Genomic DNA, 12,170 nt, shown 5'->3' on the forward strand with positions numbered 1-12,170 from the left:
CTTGGAAAGGGGGGCCCGGGGTATGTATCCCCGGGACCCCCCCTTAATCCATCTCTGCACCCGGTAACCCGCCGCGGCCGTACAAGGAGCGCTATATCCCCGGTACAGCTCAGCCCTAACACAATTCTACTGCGTCTTGCATACAAAGCACACAACATATAGAATGATACAGTACATCTTATTACAGATACAGGACTTACCTACAATGTGCACTACATATAGAATGATACAGTACATCTTATTACAGATACAGGACTTACCTACAATGTGCACTACATATAGAATGATACAGTACATCTTATTACAGATGCAGGATTTACCTACAAGGTGCATGACATATAGAATGATACAGTACATCTTATTACAGATGCAGGATTTACCTACAACGTGCAGTACATATAGAATGACACAGTACATCTTATTACAGATGCAGGACTTACCTACAACGTGCATGACATATAGAATGATAGAGTACATCTTATTACAGATGCGGGACTTACTTACAATGTGCACTACATATAGAATGATACAGTACATCTTATTACAGATGCAGGACTTACCTACAATGTGCAGTACATATAGAATGATACAGTACATCGTATTACAGATGCGGGACTTACTTACAATGTGCACTACATATAAAATGATACAGTACATCTTATTACAGATGCGGGACTTACCTACAATGTGCACTACATATAGAATGATACAGTACATCGTATTACAGATGCGGACTTACCTACAACATGCAGTACATATAGAATGACACAGTACATCTTATTACAGATGCAGGACTTACCTACAACGTACATGACATAAAGAATGATACAGTACATCTTATTACAGATGCAGGACTTACCTACAAGGTGCATGATATATAGAATGACACAGTACATCTTATTACAGATGCAGGACTTACCTACAACGTGCATGACATATAGAATGACACAGTACATCTTATTACAGATGCAGGACTTACCTACAAGGTGCATGACATAGAGAATGATACAGTACATCTTATTACAGATGCAGGACTTACCTACAACGTGCATGACATATAGAATGATACAGTACATCTTATTACAGATGCAGGACTTACCTACAACGTGCATGACATATAGAATGATACAGTACATCTTATTACAGATGCAGGACTTACCTACAACGTGCATGACATATAGAATGATACAGTACATCTTATTACAGATGCAGGACTTACCTACAACATGCACTTAGAGATGAGCGCCGGAAATTTTTCGGGTTTTGTGTTTTGGTTTCGGTTCCGCGGCCGTGTTTTGGGTTCGAACGCGTTTTGGCAAAACCTCACCGAATTTTTTTTGTCGGATTCGGGTGTGTTTTGGATTCGGGTGTTTTTTTTTTAAAAACACTAAAAAACAGCTTAAATCATAGAATTTGGGGGTCATTTTGATCCCAAAGTATTATTAACCTCAAAAACCATAATTTACACTCATTTTCAGTCTATTCTGAATACCTCACACCTCACAATATTATTTTTAGTCCTAAAATTTGCACCTAGGTCGCTGGATGACTAAGCTGGGCGACCCTAGTGGCCGACACAAACACCGGGCCCATCTAGGAGTGGCACTGCAGTGTCACGCAGGATGTCCCTTCCAAAAAACCCTCCCCAAACAGCACATGACGCAAAGAAAAAAAGAGGCGCAATGAGGTAGCTGACTGTGTGAGTAAGATAAGCGACCCTAGTGGCCGACACAAACACCGGGCCCATCTAGGAGTGGCACTGCAGTGTCACGCAGGATGTCCCTTCCAAAAAACCCTCCCCAAACAGCACATGACGCAAAGAAAAAAAGAGGCGCAATGAGGTAGCTGACTGTGTGAGTAAGATAAGCGACCCTAGTGGCCGACATAAACACCGGGCCCATCTAGGAGTGGCACTGCAGTGTCACGCAGGATGTCCCTTCCAAAAAACCCTCCCCAAACAGCACATGACGCAAAGAAAAAAAGAGGCGCAATGAGGTAGCTGACTGTGTGAGTAAGATAAGCGACCCTAGTGGCCGACACAAACACCGGGCCCATCTAGGAGTGGCACTGCAGTGTCACGCAGGATGTCCCTTCCAAAAAACCCTCCCCAAACAGCACATGACGCAAAGAAAAAAAGAGGCGCAATGAGGTAGCTGACTGTGTGAGTAAGATAAGCGACCCTAGTGGCCGACACAAACACCGGGCCCATCTAGGAGTGGCACTGCAGTGTCACGCAGGATGTCCCTTCCAAAAAACCCTCCCCAAACAGCACATGACGCAAAGAAAAAAAGAGGCGCAATGAGGTAGCTGACTGTGTGAGTAAGATAAGCGACCCTAGTGGCCGACACAAACACCGGGCCCATCTAGGAGTGGCACTGCAGTGTCACGCAGGATGTCCCTTCCAAAAAACCCTCCCCAAACAGCACATGACGCAAAGAAAAAAAGAGGCGCAATGAGGTAGCTGACTGTGTGAGTAAGATAAGCGACCCTAGTGGCCGACACAAACACCGGGCCCATCTAGGAGTGGCACTGCAGTGTCACGCAGGATGTCCCTTCCAAAAAACCCTCCCCAAACAGCACATGACGCAAAGAAAAAAAGAGGCGCAATGAGGTAGCTGTGTGAGTAAGATAAGCGACCCTAGTGGCCGACACAAACACCGGGCCCATCTAGGAGTGGCACTGCAGTGTCACGCAGGATGTCCCTTCCAAAAAACCCTCCCCAAACAGCACATGACGCAAAGAAAAATTAAAGAAAAAAGAGGTGCAAGATGGAATTGTCCTTGGGCCCTCCCACCCACCCTTATGTTGTATAAACAGGACATGCACACTTTAAACAACCCATCATTTCAGTGACAGGGTCTGCCACACGACTGTGACTGATATGACGGGTTGGTTTGGACCCCCACCAAAAAAGAAGCAATTAATCTCTCCTTGCACAAACTGGCTCTACAGAGGCAAGATGTCCACCTCATCATCATCCTCCGATATATCACCGTGTACATCCCCCTCCTCACAGATTATCAATTCGTCCCCACTGGAATCCACCATCTCAGCTCCCTGTGTACTTTGTGGAGGCAATTGCTACTGGTCAATGTCTCCGCGGAGGAATTGATTATAATTCATTTTAATGAACATCATCTTCTCCACATTTTCTGGATGTAACCTCGTACGCCGATTGCTGACAAGGTGAGCGGCGGCACTAAACACTCTTTCGGAGTACACACTTGTGGGAGGGCAACTTAGGTAGAATAAAGCCAGTTTGTGCACGGGCCTCCAAATTGCCTCTTTTTCCTGCCAGTATAAGTACGGACTGTGTGACATGCCTACTTGGATGCGGTCACTCATATAATCCTCCACCATTCTTTCAATGTTGAGAGAATCATATGCAGTGACAGTAGACGACATGTCCGTAATCGTTGTCAGGTCCTTCAGTCCGGACCAGATGTCAGCATCAGCAGTCGCTCCAGACTGCTCTGCATCACCGCCAGCGGGTGGGCTCGGAATTCTGAGCCTTTTCCTCGCACCCCCAGTTGCGGGAGAATGTGAAGGAGGAGATGTTGACAGGTCGCGTTCCGCTTGACTTGACAATTTTCTCACCAGCAGGTCTTTCAACCCCAGCAGACTTGTGTCTGCCGGAAAGAGAGATCCAAGGTAGGCTTTAAATCTAGGATCGAGCACGGTGGCCAAAATGTAGTGCTCTGATTTCAACAGATTGACCACCCGTGAATCCTTGTTAAGCGAATTAAGGGCTCCATCCACAAGTCCCACATGCCTAGCGGAATCGCTCCGTGTTAGCTCCTCCTTCAATGTCTCCAGCTTCTTCTGCAAAAGCCTGATGAGGGGAATGACCTGACTCAGGCTGGCAGTGTCTGAACTGACTTCACGTGTGGAAAGTTCAAAGGGCATCAGAACCTTGCACAACGTTGAAATCATTCTCCACTGCGCTTGAGACAGGTGCATTCCACCTCCTATATCGTGCTCAATTGTATAGCTTCAGATGATGGCAGGGCAGGTTCAGTAGTTTTTGGTGGTGCTCCAGTCTTCTGTACGTGGTGCCTGTACGCCGAAAGTGTCCCGCAATTCTTCTGGCCACCGACAGCATCTCTTGCACGCCCCTGTCGTTTTTTAAAAAATTCTGCACCACCAAATTCAAGGTATGTGCAAAACATGGGACGTGCTGGAATTTGCCCATATTTAATGCACACACAATATTGCTGGCGTTGTCCGATGCCACAAATCCACAGGAGAGTCCAATTGGGGTAAGCCATTCCGCGATGATCTTCCTCAGTTGCCGTAAGAGGTTTTCAGCTGTGTGCGTATTCTGGAAACCGGTGATACAAAGCGTAGCCTGCCTAGGAAAGAGTTGGCGTTTGCGAGATGCTGCTACTGGTGCCGCCGCTGCTGTTCTTGCGGCGGGAGTCCATACATCTACCCAGTGGGCTGTCACAGTCATATAGTCCTGACCCTGCACTGCTCCACTTGTCCACATGTCCGTGGTTAAGTGGACATTGGGTACAACTGCATTTTTTAGGACACTGGTGAGTCTTTTTCTGACGTCCGTGTACATTCTCGGTATCGCCTGCCTAGAGAAGTGGAACCTAGATGGTATTTGGTAACGGGGGCACACTGCCTCAATAAATTGTCTAGTTCCCTGTGAACTAACGGCGGATACCGGACGCACGTCTAACACCAACATAGTTGTCAAGGCCTCAGTTATCCGCTTTGCAGCAGGATGACTGCTGTGATATTTCATCTTCCTCGCAAAGGACTGTTGAACAGTCAATTGCTTACTGGAAGTAGTACAAGTGGGCTTACGACTTCCCGTCTGGGATGACCATCGACTCCCAGCAGCAACAACAGCAGCGCCAGCAGCAGTAGGCGTTACACGCAAGGATGCATCGGAGGAATCCCAGGCAGGAGAGGACTCGTCAGAATTGCCAGTGACATGGCCTGCAGGACTATTGGCATTCCTGGGGAAGGAGGAAATTGACACTGAGGGAGTTGGTGGGGTGGTTTGCGTGAGCTTGGTTACAAGAGGAAGGGATTTACTGGTCAGTGGACTGCTTCCGCTGTCGCCCAAAGTTTTTGAACTTGTCACTGACTTATTATGAATGCGCTGCAGGTGACGTATAAGGGAGGATGTTCCGAGGTGGTTAACGTCCTTACCCCTACTTATTACAGCTTGACAAAGGCAACACACGGCTTGACACCTGTTGTCCGCATTTCTGTTGAAATACTTCCACACCGAAGAGCTGATTTTTTTGGTATTTTCACCAGGCATGTCAGTGGCCATATTCCTCCCACGGACAACAGGTGTCTCCCCGGGTGCCTGACTTAAACAAACCACCTCACCATCAGAATCCTCCTGGTCAATTTCCTCCCCAGCGCCAGCAACACCCATATCCTCCTCATCCTGGTGTACTTCAACACTGACATCTTCAATCTGACTATCAGGAACTGGACTGCGGGTGCTCCTTCCAGCACTTGCAGGGGGCGTGCAAATGGTGGAAGGCGCATGCTCTTCACGTCCAGTGTTGGGAAGGTCAGGCATCGCAACCGACACAATTGGACTCTCCTTGTGGATTTGGGATTTCGAAGAACGCACAGTTCTTTGCGGTGCTTTTGCCAGCTTGAGTCTTTTCAGTTTTCTAGCGAGAGGCTGAGTGCTTCCATCCTCATGTGAAGCTGAACCACTAGCCATGAACATAGGCCAGGGCCTCAGCCGTTCCTTGCCACTCCGTGTGGTAAATGGCATATTGGCAAGTTTACGCTTCTCCTCCGACAATTTTATTTTAGGTTTTGGAGTCCTTTTTTTACTGATATTTGGTGTTTTGGATTTGACATGCTCTGTACTATGACATTGGGCATCGGCCGTGGCAGACGACGTTGCTGGCATTTCATCATCTCGGCCATGACTAGTGGCAGCAGCTTCAGCACGAGGTGGAAGTGGATCTTGATCTTTCCCTAATTTTGGAACCTCAACATTTTTGTTCTCCATATTTTAATAGGCACAACTAAAAGGCACCTCAGGTAAACAATGGAGATGGATGGATACTAGTATACAATTATGGATGGACTGCCGAGTGCCGACACAGAGGTAGCTACAGCCGTGGACTACCGTACTGTACTGTGTCTGCTGCTAATATAGACTGGTTGATAATGAGATGTAGTATGTATAAAGAAGAAAGAAAAAAAAACCACGGGTAGGTGGTATACAATTATGGATGGACTGCCGAGTGCAGACACAGAGGTAGCTACAGCCGTGGACTACCGTACTGTACTGTGTCTGCTGCTAATATAGACTGGATGATAATGAGATGTAGTATGTATAAAGAAGAAAGAAAAAAAAAAACCACGGGTAGGTGGTATACAATTATGGATGGACTGCCGAGTGCCGACACAGAGGTAGCTACAGCCGTGGACTACCGTACTGTACTGTGTCTGCTGCTAATATAGACTGGATGATAATGAGATGTAGTATGTATAAAGAAGAAAGAAAAAAAAAACCACGGGTAGGTGGTATACAATTATGGATGGACTGCCGAGTGCCGACACAGAGGTAGCTACAGCCGTGAACTACCGTACTGTGTCTGCTGCTAATATAGACTGGTTGATAATGAGATGTAGTATGTATAAAGAAGAAAGAAAAAAAAAACCACGGGTAGGTGGTATACAATTATGGATGGACTGCCGAGTGCCGACACAGAGGTAGCTACAGCCGTGGACTACCGTACTGTACTGTGTCTGCTGCTAATATAGACTGGTTGATAATGAGATGTAGTATGTATAAAGAAGAAAAAAAAAACCACGGGTAGGTGGTATACAATTATGGATGGACTGCCGAGTGCCGACACAGAGATAGCTACAGCCGTGGACTACCGTACTGTACTGTGTCTGCTGCTAATATAGACTGGATGATAATGAGATGTAGTATGTATAAAGAAGAAAGAAAAAAAAAACCACGGGTAGGTGGTATACAATTATGGATGGACTGCCGAGTGCCGACACAGAGGTAGCTACAGCCGTGGACTACCGTACTGTACTGTGTCTGCTGCTAATATAGACTGGATGATAATGAGATGTAGTATGTATAAAGAAGAAAGAAAAAAAAACCACGGGTAGGTGGTATACAATTATGGATGGACTGCCGAGTGCCGACACAGAGGTAGCTACAGCCGTGGACTACCGTACTGTACTGTGTCTGCTGCTAATATAGACTGGATGATAATGAGATGTAGTATGTATAAAGAAGAAAGAAAAAAAAACCACGGGTAGGTGGTATACAATTATGGATGGACTGCCGAGTGCCGACACAGAGGTAGCTACAGCCGTGGACTACCGTACTGTACTGTGTCTGCTGCTAATATAGACTGGATGATAATGAGATGTAGTATGTATAAAGAAGAAAGAAAAAAAAAAACCACGGGTAGGTGGTATACAATTATGGATGGACTGCCGAGTGCCGACACAGAGGTAGCTACAGCCGTGGACTACCGTACTGTACTGTGTCTGCTGCTAATATAGACTGGATGATAATGAGATGTAGTATGTATAAAGAAGAAAGAAAAAAAAAACCACGGGTAGGTGGTATACAATTATGGATGGACTGCCGAGTGCCGACACAGAGGTAGCTACAGCCGTGGACTACCGTACTGTACTGTGTCTGCTGCTAATATAGACTGGATGATAATGAGATGTAGTATGTATAAAGAAGAAAGAAAAAAAAAAAACCACGGGTAGGTGGTATACAATTATGGATGGACTGCCGAGTGCCGACACAGAGGTAGCTACAGCCGTGAACTACCGTACTGTGTCTGCTGCTAATATAGACTGGTTGATAATGAGATGTAGTATGTATAAAGAAGAAAGAAAAAAAAAACCACGGGTAGGTGGTATACAATTATGGATGGACTGCCGAGTGCCGACACAGAGGTAGCTACAGCTGTGGACTACCGTACTGTACTGTGTCTGCTGCTAATATAGACTGGTTGATAATGAGATGTAGTATGTATAAAGAAGAAAAAAAAAACCACGGGTAGGTGGTATACAATTATGGATGGACTGCCGAGTGCCGACACAGAGATAGCTACAGCCGTGGACTACCATACTGTACTGTGTCTGCTGCTAATATAGACTGGATGATAATGAGATGTAGTATGTATAAAGAAGAAAGAAAAAAAAAACCACGGGTAGGTGGTATACAATTATGGATGGACTGCCGAGTGCCGACACAGAGGTAGCTACAGCCGTGGACTACCGTACTGTACTGTGTCTGCTGCTAATATAGACTGGATGATAATGAGATGTATGTATAAAGAAGAAAGAAGAAAAAAAACACGGGTAGGTGGTATACAATTATGGATGGACTGCCGAGTGCCGACACAGAGGTAGCTACAGCCGTGAACTACCGTACTGTGTCTGCTGCTAGTATAGACTGGATGATAAATAATGATATAAAAAATATATATATATCACTACTGCAGCCGGACAGGTATATATTATATAATGACGGACCTGCTGGACACTGTCTGTCAGCAGAATGAGTTTTTTAATTTTTATAGAATAAAAAAACACCACACAAGTCACTCGACGAGTGTACTTTTTCAGGCAGACATTCAATCACAATATACTATACTGGTGGTCAGTGTGGTCAGGTCACTGGTCACAGTGGTCAGTGGTCAGTCACACTGGCAGTGGCACTCTGGCAGCAAAAGTGTGCACTGTTTAATATGTACTCCTGGCTCCTGCTATAACCTATAACTGCTCCCCAGTCTCCCCCACAATTAAGCTGTGTGAGCACAGTCAGATATTATACATAGATGATGCAGCACACTGGGCTGAGCACAGATATGGTATGTGAGTGTGACTGAGTCACTGTGTATCGTTTTTTTCAGGCAGAGAACAAGAACAGAACGGATTATTAAATAATAATAAATTATAAAACTGCACTGGTGGTCAGGTCACTGGTCATCAGTCACTAGTATAACTCCTCCTAAGCTCCAGTAAGTAAATGAAGTGTCTCACTCTCACTCTCCTATCTATTTTAATTTCTAAACGGAGAGGACGCCAGCCACGTCCTCTCCCTATCAATCTCAATGCACGTGTGAAAATGGCCGCGACGCGCGGCTCCTTATATAGAATCCGAGTCTCGCGATAGAATCCGAGCCTCGCGAGAATCCGACAGCGTGATGATGACGTTCGGGCGCGCTCGGGTTAACCGAGCAAGGCGGGAAGATCCGAGTCGCTCGGCCCCGTGTAAAAAAAACTGAAGTTCGGGCGGGTTCGGATTCAGAGGAACCGAACCCGCTCATCTCTACATGCACTACATATAGAATGATACTGTACATCTTATTACAGATGCAGGACTTACCTACAACGTGCAGTACATATAGAATGATACAGTACATCTTATTACAGATGCAGGACTTACCTACAACATGCATGACATATAGAATGATACAGTACAACTTATTACAGATGCAGGACTTACCTACAACGTGCAGTACATATAGAATGATACAGTACATCTTATTACAGATGCAGGACTTACCTACAACGTGCAGTACATATAGAATGACACAGTACATCTTATTACAGATGCAGGACTTACCTACAACGTGCAGTACATATAGAATGATACAGTACATCTTATTACAGATGCAGGACTTACCTACAACGTGCAGTACATATAGAATGATACAGTACATCTTATTACAGATGCAGGACTTACCTACAACGTGCAGTACATATAGAATGACACAGTACATCTTATTACAGATGCGGGACTTACCTACAACGTGCAGTACATATAGAATGACACAGTACATCTTATTACAGATGCAGGACTTACCTACAACGTGCAGTACATATAGAATGACACAGTACATCTTATTACAGATGCGTGACTTACCTACAACGTGCAGTACATATAGAATGACACAGTACATCTTATTACAAATGCAGGACTTACCTACAACGTGCAGTACATATAGAATGATACTGTACATCTTATTACAGATGCAGGACTTACCTACAACGTGCAGTACATATAGAATGACACAGTACATCTTATTACAGATGCAGGACTTACCTACAACGTGCAGTACATATAGAATGATACTGTACATCTTATTACAGATGCAGGACTTACCTACAACATGCAGTACATATAGAATGACACAGTACATCTTATTACAGATGCAGGACTTACCTACAACGTGCATGACATATAGAATGATACTGTACATCTTATTACAAATGCAGGAATTACCTACAACGTGCAGTACATATAGAATGATACTGTACATCTTATTACAGATGCGGGACTTACCTGGTACCCTGACCTCACAGCAGAATTACAGCTGCCTCTCCCACTTCTCTAGTGATTGTAAGACCATGGCACAAAAATCATTTCCCATTATAAAGGTACTTACACAAATATAAACACTAAAAGCATTTTTTTTCACAAATCCCCTTCATTTACATACTAATTTCTGCTAAATATTGTCAAGCAGCAAATGCATATTAACATACTGTGATTATATTAGAAATATATATTTATAAAATGTAATATATTACAAAAAGAGCACAGTAAGTGGTAAATGTAGAAACAGAACAGTGCGTTTGTAAAAGCCAGGAGAGACATATTTATAGAGGGCAGTAATACAGGAATAATACATATTTATACTGTAACTATAAGTGATGTGTTTAGGTGTAAGGAAACAATTCCTCGCAGTGATGTCATTGCTGACTGGCAGAAGCCGCTGTTCCAATGCGCAGGACCTTTATGGTTTCTAATTGTGTTTCATGTAAATAGAATAAGATGCTTCAAAGAATTTTTGTTCAACTCTCTCTTACTTGACATAGCTGCTATAATTATATTATGTGAGAGCCATTGTCTATATCTCCTGGTCAGAATTATGTATCTGCTTCCAAAGTGCTCCTGGCTGTATTATTCACATGTGATCATTCACTTTCAATACAGGGTCATGGTCTAATGATAAAGGAGGTGTATGGCTCTTTGGAGGCATGGTCTAATGATAAAGGTGGTATATGGCTCCTTGGAGGCATGGTCTAATCATAAAGGTGGTATATTCTCCCTGGAGGCATGGTCTAGTGATAAAGGAGGTGTATGGCGCCGTGAGGTTACGGTCTAATGATAAAGCTGCTATATGGCTCCTTGGAGGCATGGTCAAATCATAAAGGTGGTATATGGCTCTTTGGAGGCATGGTCTAGTGATAAAGGAGGTGTATGGCTCCTTGGAGGCACTGTCTAGTGATAAAGGAGGTTTATGGCTCCTTGAGGTTACAGTTGTAATGATAAAGGTGGTATATGGCTCCTTGGAGACATGTTCTAATGATAAAGGAGGTGTATGGCTCTTTGGAGGCATGGTCTAATGATAAAAGAGGTATGGGGCTCCTCGAGATTATGGTCTAATGATAAAGGTGGTATAAGGCTCCTCGGAGGCATGGACCTGTGATAAAGGTGGAGTATGGCTACTTGAGATTATAGTCTAACGATGAAGGCAGAGGATGGCTCCTTGGTCTAATGATAAAGGTGGTATATGGCTCCTTGAAGGCATGATCTAATGAAAAAGGTGTAGAAAGAAAATCGGAAGCACAGTGTAATGATAATGGGGTAGTAGGACCTTGGAGGCACGGTGTAATGATAAAGGCTTAGTAAGACCTTCGAGGCATGGTGTAATGATAAAGGTGTAGAAAGACCTTGGAGCCACGGTGTAATGGTAAAGGGGTAGTAAGACCTTGGAGGAATGGTGTAATGATAAAGGGGAAGCAAGACCTTGGAGGCACGGTGTAATGATAAAGGGGAAGTAAGACCTTGGAGGCACGGTGTAATGATAAAGGGGAAGTAAGACCTTGGAGGCACGGTGTAATGATAAAGGGGAAGTAAGACCTTGGAGGCACGGTGTAATGATAAAGGGGAAGTAAGACCTTGGAGGCTCGGTGTAATGATAAAGAAGCAGTAAGACCTTGGAGGCACGGTGTAATGACAAAGGGGAAGTAAAACCTTGGAGGCTCGGTGTAATGATAAAGGGGCAGTAAGACCTTGGAGGCACGGTGTAATGATAAAGGAGTAGTAAGACCTTGGAGGCACGGTGTAATGATAAAGGGGCAGTAAGACCTTGGAGGCACGGTGTAATGATAAAGGG

This window comes from Pseudophryne corroboree, chromosome 10 (genome assembly GCF_028390025.1).
Source record: "Pseudophryne corroboree isolate aPseCor3 chromosome 10, aPseCor3.hap2, whole genome shotgun sequence".
Taxonomy (NCBI): domain Eukaryota; kingdom Metazoa; phylum Chordata; class Amphibia; order Anura; family Myobatrachidae; genus Pseudophryne; species Pseudophryne corroboree.